This window comes from Delphinapterus leucas, chromosome 3, assembly GCF_059928025.1.
Source record: "Delphinapterus leucas isolate spDelLeu-1000000601 "Yukka" chromosome 3, BTC_Dleu_Yukka2, whole genome shotgun sequence".
Lineage (NCBI taxonomy): Eukaryota > Metazoa > Chordata > Mammalia > Artiodactyla > Monodontidae > Delphinapterus > Delphinapterus leucas.
The window spans coordinates 131221352-131235434 of NC_143131.1; the positions used below are offsets into that span (position 1 = coordinate 131221352).

The window sequence follows — 14083 nt, forward strand, 5'->3', positions numbered from 1 at the left end:
AAGGCAAGCGTGGGCTGCAGCTGAGAAACCATCACTCCTTCGGACACGAATCAGATCACGTTAGCAGCAGGCTTCGACTTTCCAGTGGCTCCTGACCACACTTGGAGTAAAATCCAAAGCCCTCATAATAGCCCGCGGGGCCCACAGGCCCAACCCCTGCCATCTGCTACGCCCTCATCCTGTCTACTCCCTGTGCTCCCACACCCCAGGGCTCTCTCCAGTGCTTGGACTTAAAAAGCTCTCTCCTCAGGGTCTTTGCCCTCGCTGTTGGCTCCATCCAGAAAGCTGTTCCTTCTACTCTTCTCATTTCTGACTTGTGCTCAGTCTTTAGCTTGAATGTTATTTCCCCAGGGAGGCTTTCTTGACCCCGTGGTAGGCAGAATAATGCTTACTCCCCCCACCCCACACAAGATGTCCACATCCCAATCCCTGGAACCCGTCAACACGTTACCTGACACGACAAAAGGGACTTTGCAGGTGTGATTAAGGATCTTTTTTTTTTTTTGGCCACGCTGAGTGGCTTGCAGGGTCTTAGTTCCCCAACCAGGGATTGAACCTGGGCCCTCGACAGTGAAAGCGCAGGGTCCTAACCATTGGAGCACCAGGGAATTCCCTGATTAAGGATCTTGAGATGGGGAGATTATCCTGGATTATTTTGGTGGGCCCACACAGAGGTTGGCCTGTTTCCAGGAAAGGGTCCTGAGCCAAGGAAGGTGGGTAACCTCTAGAAGCTGGTAAGGCAAGGAAACATTCTCCCCTAGCACCTCCAGAAGGAAAGCAGCCCCCAGACACCTTGACCTTAGCTCTGTGAGACTGATTTAGAACTTCACATCCATAACCGTAAGAGAGTACATTTGTGTTGTTTCCAGCCACTGTTTGCATTGATTTGTTATATCAGCAACAGGAAACCTGTACAACCACTTATTCTAAGATACTCCCTTCCCCTTCGTTAGTCTCCAGCTTAGGCCCTTGTTAATGTCCTTCCATGAATTTATCACAACTTGAAATTACTTTGATTGTTTGCTTAGTTTTGTTGCCTTTGGCTGCTAGCCCAAAGTCCCAAGAGGACAGTGTCTAGCACATTCTAGGAGCTTGAAAGATATTTACTGAAAGACTACATTGGTTATTGAATAATTGGCCTCATTATCCATCCCAGGTGCCTTCATCTGAGCACACTGAGATTGTAAATGTCCCTATTTAATGGTGGAACTTAGGATCGAACTCAGCCAGGTACAAGTGTTTCTCTGAAGCATAAGAAATAATCAGAGTTTTAAGGAAATTAGGTAGAAAGCCCAATGACAAAACAGGCAATGAGCCCAATATAAATTCATTTTCTGTTTCCTACATCCTTGCTACTCTCAGCATCACCTGGGAACTTGCTAGAAATGCAGACTATCAGGCCTCGCCTGAGACCTACTGAATTAGAATCTGCATTTTAACAAGATGCCCAGGAAATCCACATGCATACTAAAGATTTGAAAAGCTGCACTACATAATTGGTTGGGGGGGGCACTTTTCTGAAGGACAGGCTACAGGTATGTTTGCCACAGGCAGGTACAATAAGCATTAGCTACCCCATCACAGCATGAGCGAGCCCATGAGCCAACAGCCCTTTGCTGCCACATTCCATCACCTGCCCCATGTGCTGAATTCTCTGACTCTGCTGATGAAACTCTCAGTCCCATCTCTCCACCCCGAGCCACCTGCCGAGTCTGTGGAGACAGGCAAACAGATCCTGAGTTTTTACCCACAAGCCCAATGAGAACCAGGCCTAATCAGGGGAAGAAGCCCTTCCCACCAATGCTGGCGATGGTGGGGTCCGGCTTTGTTGAATCCTGCCCTGCATGATTGTTCCAGGGAGTGAAAGAAGCTAGAAACTACCGAGGGCCTCTGGGCAGCTGGGTCTGCAGTTGGAGACAGTAAAAATATCAGTAATTGCCAAGAGTTGGGTGGGGGAGAATAAATGGGTGGAGTGCAGGGGATTCTTAGGGCAGTGAAACTATCCTTTTGATACTGTAATAGTGGATACATGTCATTATGTGTTTGTCAAAACCCATAGAATGTACAACACCAAGAGTGAACCCTGAGGTAAACTATGGACTATAGTTAGTAACCATGTATCAATATTAGCTCATCAAATGTACCACACCAATGCAAGATGCTAATAATAGGCGAAACTGTTGGGGGAGGGACAAAGATAATGGGGCATATGGGAACTCTCTATACTTGGCACTCCCATTTTTCTATAAGCCTAAAACTACTCGAAAAAGTAAAGTCTATTAAAAGTAGTAATAAAAGAGGGGGGAAATGCAGACCACTTCAGTTTAGATCTGGGTTAGGCACTTAAAAACTGGGAGATCTTAGGCAGGTTGTTTAATTCTCAGCCTCAGTTTACTCAGCTGTAATATGAAGCTGTTAATACCCACCTCACAGGGCTGTTGTGAAAGACAAATTAATGCATGAAGTGCCTAGCATAGTTCCTGGCATCATGTAGTAAGCACACAAAAAGTGTTAGGCTTGGAGATTGGGCAGTAGAGGTGTTGTTTGTTTTCTGTAAACACTCAAGAAGCCTTGGAAATTTCATATGCTGGGAAGCTGCTGCTCAGAATTCCCCTTCAGTAGTCTTCAAATGGCAGCTCCCTACAGAATGGATTGTCATACAGAGAAGTTAGAGGAAGGAAGATAAGTTAGGACATTATTCCAAAAGGACATGGCAGGGGAGGTGGAAGAGAGGTAGTGATAGTGGAGGTGTTGATCAACGGTGGACATGGAAAGGGGCTTTGGGAGGGGAACAGGGTGCCTTGTACGAAGACTGGAAGTGTGAGTGTGGAGGCAGCCCGCACTGGAATCTTCAACTGGCGAAAGAGCTGGCTGGATTCCTGAGATTGTTTACCTCTTCCTCTCTGGCTGAAGGCAGTCCTCCTGTCTGACGGCTGTCAAAGAATCTTACATAATCTCCTTGCTCTAAAGCAGAAAGAGGATTTTTACACAGAAATTTACCTGCCAGTTGCACTGCTGCCTTGACATTTTAAGTGGTACCTGCCCTTCTGTGTCGGTCATTTCCCGCAAATGAGAAAGTGACAAGCTTCCCTAATGGGCATTCAGCGTTCAACCCAGTGAGAACCCTGCTAGGGATGGGGAAATGTGGTGCCTGCAGAGACAACGGGAGCACCAGCAGCAAACGTATTCTGAGCAATTATCTTGGTGCCCTCCCACCCAGTCTCCCATGCTTAGCCAAGCAAAGGCTTCAGAAGGAGGGCTGAGTGGATGGGCACCTCCTCCCCGCCTCCTGCTGAGCCACCAGAGCAAAATACAGCAGGCAAATAGAACTGCCTTGCAATCGGCATGGCCGAGCTTCAGGGAACACAAATGCTGGCCTCTTAGATTTAAAAATAGATGAAAAAACATATTGGCATCAGACTCTCATAGGAGAGAAAACCGTAAAGGTCATGGTGACCCATCTCGCCGTCCCGTGATTGAATCCCCTCTGTGACTTTGTTGCCGTGGACTTCCCTGGCTATGACTCAAGCTTACATCCAATGATAGGGGGCCGACCCCTGAACCAAGGCTACCTGGCCCATTGGAGGATTTAGAGCCGATCCACTAATTTAACTGGAGAATTCAAAACCAAGATGAGAAATTTTGCTTGCCCTAAGTCACCCAGTGAGCTGGAGGTTGACCTTCCTGGGTCTTCTAGAATGCAGTCTTTTTTTCTCCCCCTGCCCCGACCAGGGATCGAACCCGTGCCCCCTACAGTGGAAGTGCCGCGTCTAAACCGCTGGACCGCCAGGGAAGTCCCCTAGAATGCAGTCTTGAGCACGTTCACTAGGCCTAACATAGTAGCTTAAAGGTGGGTTATGAGGTCAAAACTCAGCCTCTGCCCTGGGTCAAGCCATTTTTCTTTTCAACTTCCAGTTTTCTTGACTAAAATATCAGGGCAATAATAGTACCTAACTTACTGGGTTGTTGTAAGGATTAAATGATAAAATTGATACTGAGTACTTGGCCTGGCATATAGCAAGTATACAGTACTAATAGCTGCTAAATATAATTAATACTGATTCTTCTTATGTTTACCTACAATTCCAGTTGAACGTTAGAAAGTCATATTTACCATCCTGGCTCTTTACTGCTCATCATTTGGTTCCGTTTGGACCCCAGCATCTCAGAGAGTCAAGATGGCTGTGAACTTCCAAGAAGACATGCTGTCAGGAAACAGCCCAGGATAGACAGGGGCGTCCCCTCTTTACCAATCTTTGCAGCCCTGCACCCCACCCCGCAACCACTCATCTCTTTGAGATTGAGATCTGTGCACATTGCAATCTTTGAGATCTCCTCTGAGATTTCCGTAAGAATACCAGTTATCAACACCTCAGATAGTGTACAAGTGATTCCGCATCTCTAGATATCAGGGAGGTGTCAATTCTTTGACACAATGCCAGCATGGCTAAGATATTTGGGAGCCAAAGGTTTCCCCCCTACCCCCGAGACCAAATTCTAAGGGAAATTGTGCAGACAAGGGAATAAAATAAACAAACCAAGAATAAAACCTCCCAGATATATAGCTTTCATTCTCCTCTTTCCACAGAAAACCCACTGCTTATTAAAAGTTTGAGATGGAAAAACAAAGTTGGTAGCCATTTCAAAGAAAGTGATTGGAACAAAGTAGGCACATTTCGTGGGACAGGCTGATCTGCCAGCTCCATCTCTGTGGCACTGTTACAATTACAGCTATTCTTGTGGATGCAATTCATTATGGACCCATTATTCCCAAGAAGCAGAGAAGAGCAAAAATCAAAGATTTATCATCTGGCTGTGGTATGTAGAACACAGCAGGCTGCCTGCTGGGCACATGCCGGGTGGCAATCAAAAACCAGAGATCAGGGACAAATATACACTCCACTGAGCTCCTGCATCCACCCAGATGAAATGATACCATTTGCAACAAAGAAAGAAGGCTGTTGGCCTTCTGGGCAATTTCCAATCAGCTGGCCAACAGAGGAGAAGCTGCTGCTTGCAGAGAGAGGGGGATACTACCCTCACTCCCAGAGCTCAGAGGAAGGAGGACCATTACCAGTGTGGAGCTCCCACTCTGGGCCAGCGCTGTGCTAGACATCTTACATGTGTGGGAGGGGTACTGTTAAACCTTATTTAGCAGAGGACAAACCTGAGGCTGAGAGAGGTTCTTTAGGACTCTTTCGGTGACAGAAACCCAACTATGACCAGCTTAAATAAAAAAGGGAAGATATTGGCTCAAGTAACTAAAAGGTCTAGGGGTAAGTTGGTCTTCAAGTTCAGCTGGATAGAGGGGCTCAAAGATGACACTGTCCATCTCCTGCCTTGGCTTTTCCTTTCCCTCTGTGTTGCCGTCACCCCAGACAGGATTTTCCTCTTGGTTGCAAGATGGAGGCTACAAACTCCTGGCTTCATTCTTCTAGTCTGGCAATGTCAATAGAGAAAGAACTTCTCTTCCTTAACAGTTCTAGTAAAAGTCCCAGAAATGACACCCACTGGTCTGTCATGGGTCACGTGCCCGTCTCTAATGCAAGCCCTGTGATCACTGTAGGTCAAGTCTGTCCGACTTGAAGTTAGTGTTCTTGACTATGTGCAAAAATCTTTAGGAACCTCCGTTCTTGCCAGGAGATGAAGTAAAGTTTTTTTGGAGAAGGTAGCATTTGAGGAATGCATCAGTCAGAAATTTGGGGCTATAAATGACAGAGATCCCACTCATACTGGCTTAAACAGAAGTAGAGGATTTTTTTTTTTTTCTGTCTTATGTAACCAAAAAAAAACCCAGGGAGAGATGGAACTGTAGGCACAGGCTGATCCAGGGACCCGTGTCGGCAGGACTTGCTCTCCGTCTCTTGGTCCTTCTCTTTTCTGTGGGAGCTGTGTGAGCACTCGAGGCTGACCTTCTCCTGGCTTAGCCACCCTGCTGGAAAAAGAGCATTATTGTTTCAGGAATTTCAACAGAAATCCCAGATCTGAGGCTTATTAGACCATTTGAGCCATGTGCCCATCGTGGTGGCCAGAGATACACTGATCGACAGTCCTGCAGTCAGAGGAGCAGGTAGACTAACTTCACCAGAAGCATCTAACTTAGAATGGAGGAGGATGTTTATCACTATAAAAGCAGGTTGCTAGCACCAACAGAAGGGGTAAGAGATTAGACTGATAAGACCCATCGATGACTGCATTAGGTATCTATTGTGTTTAAGAAACCACCTGAAAAGTGTTACTTAAAACAACGACTATTTATTTAGTACAGGATTTTGTGGTTGGCAGTTTGGGCTCACTCATGCATCTGTGAACAGACACACGGTCTGCTTGGGGCTGACTGGTCTAGGGCCCTTGGTTGAGCCATCATTTCTGATTCACAAGGTCTCTCAGCTTCCAGCGGGCTAGCCCCGGCTCATTCACACAGAAGCAGAAGGTTTCCAAGAGAAACAAAAAGAGTACAGGCACTTTTCAGGCCTTTGCTTGCATCACATTTGGTAATATCCCATTGGCCAAAACTAATCACATGGCTGAACCCAGAGTCAGAACGGGAGGGCACACAGGGTTATAGGTGAGGGGACGTGGATTCAAGGAGGGGAAGAATTTGTGGCCTTTTTTGCAGTCTGGCCATTTCAAACAGCATCAGAATAGTCTCTGCCACATAATAGACACACCAAGCAAATAAACTCTTGTCTAATAAGTGACATGATTAGGATGAGGAAAGAGCAAGGAAGGCCTTCAGGCAGAGGAAATAGCATCAGCAAAGGCCCAGAGATAGTAAATAGGGGTTCATTTGCAGTGAGCATGTATGCTGTGGTTAAAACATGGAATAGAGGAAGCAGTGGCACTTATGGGCCATATCAGGGTAAGCCGCCTTGGGTGCTGAGTTTAGGGTTTGGACTCTATTCTGTATGTTTGGGGCAGTTGTTGAAGGTGTTTGAGCAGTGACATGATTCATCTAGCAAGTCCAAAGCAGGGTTTTGAAGGGTAGCTGTAGGTGGGGGACTCCTCTGGCAGACAAAATCCTGGGGAAGGGGGAGGAACAGTGACATCCTTGAAGGCACAGAGACAGAGCAGCTGCAGCGTCCACTGTGCTCCAGTGGGCACCACAACTGAGTTTCGAGCTCATTTCGCCTTGGCATATCCCAGATAGTGAGCTTCCTCCTGCCTCCCTCAGGCTGTGAGAACTTGGAGACGCTCTGTATCCTGAGTGCCAGACAAACACGGGTTGCTTCCCATATCACCTTGTATGCAGCCACCCCCAATACCTGGGATCAACTGGCTGTTGATCCTCCCACCCCAGATGTTTCTTGGTGGGTTTTTAGTGCACTAGAGCCTCCTTGGGAGTGAGATTTCAGCTCTAAGTTCCCAGCTACTGCTCCGTTCTGAAATCCAAACTTCCAATCACAGCTAACTTGTTCCTGTCTTTGCCAGTCCCTCCCATGTGATGCCAGCAAATACCAAAGACCTGAGACCCAATTAAGCATGGAGTTTCTGTGCAGAGCCTCCCCAAGCCCAGTCACAAGCGCAGCAGGCTTTGAAACTGGCTGTGATGGATTGTTACTGTCTCCTGATTTGCCTAAACATGCGTCTCGCCTCTCAGTGCTTTGCAGTGTGGACCTTTTGTTTGTTTGCGTGTTTTAGCAAACGAAATAAATGTTGGCCTGTGGCCAACAAAAACAAACCCACAGGCCACGTGGTTGTCTTTTGAGAAATAATAAGCCTCACGTTCCTATACCCAAACGATATCCCACAGCAATCCTCACAGCAGCGCTGCAGGTTAACCATGGCATAGGCTGCGTCCACAGACCCCAGCTCACTGAGGCTGGACGTGGCTCCTGCAGCTTTCAGGGGCAGGATTCGGAAACTGCAGGCGTCTGGATTGCTGCCGTGGCTCATTCATACCCAATTTCCACCTAATGGTGTCCTCTGGGAAGGAAGGCAAGAATCACAGCATATAGTGTAAGGCCTCGTTCTAACCACTGTGTATATTTTAACTCATTCAGTCTTCCCAAGCCCCCTTTGAAGAAACTGAGGCACAGAGAGGCTTGAGGATCTGCTAAAATTCACACAGCTTTGATGATAACACTTTCTTCATAACTACATATTCAAACTTAAACAAAACTGAAGCTAAAAATAGATAAGTGAATTTTTTTACTTTTAATAAAATGAGTTTATGCAAATGGAAAATCTGAATATCTTTTACTGGAAAGAGCAGGAGAAAGCTCAAGCATGACCTTTGCGTTAGACCTTCAAGACCCCACCCACCGGCCTCCCCTCTCTGCCACTGCAGAAGTGTAGATTCCCTACTTTGGGGACCCCCAGAGGTCACCCACACCTATTCCTATCACATCACTTCTAAGGTAAATAACACCCATAACTGTTCATGTTTCTTTCTTTCTCAGAAGACGTGAGCTCATCAGCATTTAGTACAGCACCCGGCACATAGCAGATTCTCAACACTTGGTTGAAGACCAAGACTTAGAAGGGTCCCTAGTCTAGCCAGAACTCAGAATTGCAAATGACTATGAGTAAGTCATTGCCTGCTCTGTGCCTCCATTTTTCCATAAGGAAAATTTTAGACAGCAGGTACTACTGATTAATTTCGAGTGGTGGTAAACTCAGAGACATTATATCTATGGAATCCTGAGCTCAGAAGCCAAAGGCTGAGAAGAGCATGTGTGCTAGGCTGCACGTGGGAACCAGACTGCCTGGCGCCCCCGCGCATCACTGGTTCTGCATCTGGAAGTGAAGGCCCTCCCTCAGTGCTCATGCTGTGGGTCTGTGGCTGCCACCTGCGGCAGGGAGGTGTGATTGAGTTAGCAATGGCGCTCCCCTGAATCACTGCATCATCCAAAGGCTGCCAGGTGACAGCTGGCATCTTTGGCTGCCACAGTGGACCAGGCAGTGTGTGCTGCTCCAGGCACCCAGCTGTCTCTCTTAGGGAAGGACTGGTGAGGATTGCCTTCCTCCTGCTGGGTGTATTGGCTGGTAACACTGGGCAGGTGGGTCGGGGGTCATCAATGACACTGCCTTAAAGATGGTCATATCCCCAACATGGGAGCTGGGGGTTAGGGTGGGCGAGGCAATCACCTGGATTCCTGACATCCTCATCTGAGGTCTTCTGCTGCCCGGTGCCTTCTGGGTAACCTCCAAACAACTGATTTTAAGTCCCAGTTCCTTCCTCTGCTACGTGAGGCATGGTATCTGATTTCTCTGAGCCATGGGTTCCTCACTGGAAAAAAGGAGAGGAGGGGTGAGAGAAATAAGAATAGGTACCTGGCAAGGTTGTTATAAGATTCCAAGGTAAAATATGTCACCTCCATACTCTAGCTAAACACCTGGACTCCTGGGTACCTATTCTCTTTGCAGTCACTGGCCCTGATAACCCATCTAAAAAGTGCCCTCAATCCTTCCCTGTCACTCAATCCTGTTCTATTTTCTCTGTTGTACTTACCACAGTCTGTTTAATTAAGCTCTTATTTAATTATTTGCTCGTAAAATATGTACTTTTAAATATTTGTTTAGAATATTGAGTTAATTAATTGTTCAGTTGTGTGGTCCTTCCTGCCTGGAACACAAGTCCCATGAGGGCACAGACTTCCCCAGTCTTGGTCACTGCTGTTTTCCCAGCACTTTAGGCAATGCCTGCATCTAGTGGGCATTTTAAAAATAAAATTTCATTAAATGAATGCTGAATGAATGAATTGTAACTCATTTCATAAGCTCTAAAATGCTCCTTAGAAGTTATGGATTATTATTACTCTTAAGGTCAGACCAAGAGCTGCAAATGAAACAGATATCCATGAGTTCGGGTGTTTAAGAAACAAGCTAGAAGAGTCTACCAAGAAGATTCCTGGGGTACAATGCCAAGTGCACCCCAACTAAAGTGCACAGAGATTGCCCTCGCCAGAGTTATCATCATTTTCATCATGGTCACCATTTATTGAAAGCTCGCTGTCTACTTGGCACTGCATTAAGAGGAGGAAAAACTATGATGGTAAGAAAAAATATTGACTTGCTCTTTAGATCATCTATACGTTTGTACGCACTTACACATGTGTTTGAAGTTGAGTTCTTTGGGAGTAGTGCAGACTGAACAAAGCAGTGGTATACGGCAGCCAGGTAACACATGCATATTCTCAGTTAATCCTCAGTATTGTAACTTCTCTGTATCAGTCAGCTATGGCCACAACCATGGTAGTTTGTGCATAACAAACTACCCCTCAAAACCCAACGGTTTATATTAAAGAGCATTTCATGTTCTAGTTTCTGAGTCTACAGGCCAGTTTGGGAGGGGCTCAGCTTCAAGCCATAGGTAGTCTCCAGGCTGTTGATGGTCTCTAGTCTGTTCCACCTGTGTCCTCATTTTCCTTAGACAAGACACTATAATGTTCGTGTTCTTTCCATGGTAGGTCATAGATGCAAGAACCAAGCCAAACCTTGGAAGCACATTTATGGCCTCTGCTCACACCAAGTCCTTATCGTTCCATTGGCCCAAGCAAGTTATATGGCGAAGCCCAACATCCATAAGGTAAGAAAATATATTCCTGTGCATGTGTGTGCCCTGCAAGGTCACATGGAAGACCGAGGGTGTGAAGAATCAAGAACAACAATCCCATCTACTACAGCCCAACTTTACCCCACGGTGAAGCCGAGGCTTCAAACAGTTAAGCTATTTGTCTAAAGTCACAAGTGTGTGTGGAATGCATCTGGGTTTTGGATCCAGCTATGTCTGACACCAAAGCTTGTGTGTTTAATATGCTGAACTCTGCTAAATGCAAGGTGAGCTAAGCCCCACAGGGAAGAGGGTCTTGGAGTTCAGCCTCAGAGGCTTCTCCTCCACCCAGCACAGTGTAAGAGCACCCAAGTTAACGAGAGATCACCTGTCTGCTCAAGGTCATGCCATGGGTCAGTGTCAAGGAGACACTGGAACGCTTTTTTCCTGCTCTTTGCACCATTCTCCCTGGGTAGAATCATGTGCTCTTGGCTTTAAAATGTTACCTAGAGGGTAATGTTTTAAAATATTACCTAGAGGGTAATATTTCTCTCTGAGAAATGTTACCAGAGGCTTTTGAAGCAGGCCCAGGAGACTCAGAGGTGACAAATAGTTCCCTTTTCACTTCCTGGAAATTTCTCCTAAATGTGCTTACTCTGCCAACCGTACCTGCAAAAGGAAGAGGCGAAGTTTACACCCAGCTGTTACCATGCAGCCCATCCAGACACCAGCACGCCCGGGCAACTCTGGCTGCTTTTGCAATGGAATCAAAGAGGGGGAAAATAATCAGCAGGGGAGCAAACTCTTGTTTAAATGCAAATACCTTTGAGAGGAAGCAACTGAGGGAAAGGAGATTATGAAAACCCCTGTTAAGAACACAGAGTTGGGACGAAGGCTGATAAACCATGCCAGTCCCCCAGCGGGATTTTCCCTGCTCCATCTCCCTTCAAAGTGGGAAACTCGTTTCCGGAAGCGATTTGCCAATGGTACACGTCCCAGTCACCCCTAACAAGACTCTTAGAATGGAGCAGAGCGGACTTCCCGATGGGCAGAGAGCCTGTCAGAGCCGAGGGGTGCTGATGGAGGGCTGAGCTGGTTTGCACTAGAATTTAAAGTGAAGGAAATGAAGGTTGAGAACTGGGGCCCAAGAGGGAGGTTTCAGAAGGCAATGTGGGTACATCTATCAGGCTCCCCAGAGAGGAGGATGCATCAGGGGATGTGGATGGTGGGGAGGGCGTCTGGAAGCTCAATCAGAGGCAGCAATGCTTTAGAGCTTTCTAATAGGAATTATAGTAGATTTTCATTTGCTAATCTTGTTTTTATTAAAAATAAAACTATCCATTTTTAGCTTAAAATGTCCTGAAGCTCGAGGATTTAACCACAAATGAGATTATATTTTATAATTATATTGCATCAAGGATTATTTTGTCCTGTAACCTTTTAAAAAGATACATTCCAGCTAAAACTCATTTTGTAGCTGATCTCAGGGAAAGTGGGCAGAGACGGGAGGCATGGAGTGAGGGGAATAGCTGCGAACACTCGGAATCACCCCTGCCCCGGTCTGAGCCACTGTTGGACTGTGGGTGTTATGCACAGATGATGTGTATCATCTCAAAACACAGTTATCTGTAAGCACTGCAGGAAAAGACATGGGGGGAAAGCAAGGATTGTGGCTCCAGGGCAGCTCACCATCCAGGCTGTGAGTTTCTAGAAGGATTCCTGTGACTTGGCAAAAGGGCACCAAACTAAGTGTCAAAAGACCTGAGTTAGAGTCCCATCTTTAACATAATAAAGCCATGCAACATTGGGCAAGTCATTTCACTTTTCTTAGCCTTGGCCTCAGTTTCCATATCTGTAAAATTGGGTGGTTGAGAGTGCTTGAGAGTGCTAACTAAGATGACCGGGGTTTTCCCCATCATTCATTGAGCACTTAATGGTTACAAACTGAGGTTACCAACTGAAGAACTGTGGGCCACATCCTGGCAGCAGCCATGTCTTATTTGCATGTTTAAAAAAATAAATGTGAGCCAGTATTTTAAGATTAGGCAATCTCACATAAAAATCCAGATTTCTGGTTTCTCTTGAAAAAGAAAAAAATCAGATCTGGCAACACTGAGACCTACAGTGTTAACAGTCAGCTGCAGTAAACTGACCCATTTGGCCTCAATCCCCACTGCTCCACGTGTCCCTAATCTTAGGACCAAGCGTCATTTGCCCATTTATCAGAGAAACTATGTTTTATCTTACTGTATGATAGAAATTTGGAAAGCACTGTGTATTTATTCCTCACAATGACTGTAAGCAGCAGGCATTATCTTCAGTCCCATTTTACAGATAAGGAAACTGAGACTTCTTGCTTTTCTGCCTAAATAGAACTATCCATGCTTCATGTTGATTGGCACTTGCTCAAGGCCACACAGGTAGTAAGTGATAGAGACCAGATTTGATTCCAGACTGCCTGCCTGAAAGCCCATGCTTATAACTACTTTGCTACCCTGCTGGTCTAGAAAAGACACCCTTAAACATGTTAACTTTATTCAGATCACAACACTGAGGTTCAGGGAGATGGTAGACCACCTGAGTTTCTTTTTCCACATCTCACTTGTTGCTAGAGATAACTGACCTGCACAAGGATCAAAGCCATGAATGAAAAAGACAGAGAAAATGAGAGCTGAAGGGGCCCAAGGAGATGATTCAGTCGGAGGTCTGCATTTTAAGAAGGGGAAACAGATACTTGGAAAGGTTAAGTGACTCGCTTGTGGTCACATATTGCTTAGAAATATCAATGCTAGGACTAGATTAGGAAAATGAAGTGAGGAAATTATTTAGCTTGCCAGATATATTTTAGGCTCCCAAACTCACTTAGGTTGCAAATGTGTGGATTTTCCAGTACAAATGTGTTGAGAGGCAGTGAGAATTACTGGGGAGTTGCCTCCATTTTCCCCTTTGTTCTTGATAGAAATAGTCCCCAGAATCTTACCAAAGCAATAATGTAGCCTTTTGGAGACATAGAATGTCAGAAGAACAAATGTCATCATCTACAACAATCATTTCATTTTACAGGTGAGAAAACCAAGACCCATAGGTGAGGGGACTTGTCCAAGACTGTTGGCACAGAGCTAGACAGGAATCATTCCCTGCCTTGCATTCCGAGCTACATCGCTTGGTGCTGGTTCTGCCGTTAGATTCTCACCTGCTCGGCTTGAGTTTCATCTTGGGAAGCATTTTAATGATGTTGTTCAGAGGCTCTGCACCTCATTCCTCAGGGGCTCACGATGGTCTAAAAAATGCTCACAGCTGGATTAATAAGAGAAGCAGCACCTCTGAGTTCCTTCACTTCGGCAGGAGGGAAGGAAATGCAGCTGTTTCCCTCTCCACATCCCAGATGCTCCCAGGGAGGTGAAGATGGTCCTCTCTTTCCTTTGCTTTCCCGCCTGACCAGAATTATGTGTTGGGCATCTAGATGCCTCCCCCTCAAGCAGCCTTCCCTTACTCCCCACTGGAGTCAGCCTTCCCTCCTCTGAGCCCTGTCGGCGGAGAAGCTATGGCACACTTGCAGACTAGATATTGCTGATCCCCTCAGCGATG

General features: G+C 46.1%; 1 protein-coding gene across 5 annotated transcripts in view; it reads left to right on the forward strand.

Moving 5' to 3' along the window:
- The window catches only part of MFAP3 (microfibril associated protein 3), a 118648-nt gene that overhangs the window by 51134 nt on the left and 53431 nt on the right, over positions 1 to 14083 (forward strand). For all 5 annotated transcript variants that reach the window (XR_016392830.1, XR_002646920.2, XR_016392828.1 and 2 more), the window contains 2 exons: positions 9769 to 9997; positions 10413 to 10531. The gene's annotated coding sequence lies outside the window, so the exon portion shown is untranslated. The remainder of the gene's footprint in view (positions 1 to 9768; positions 9998 to 10412; positions 10532 to 14083) is intronic.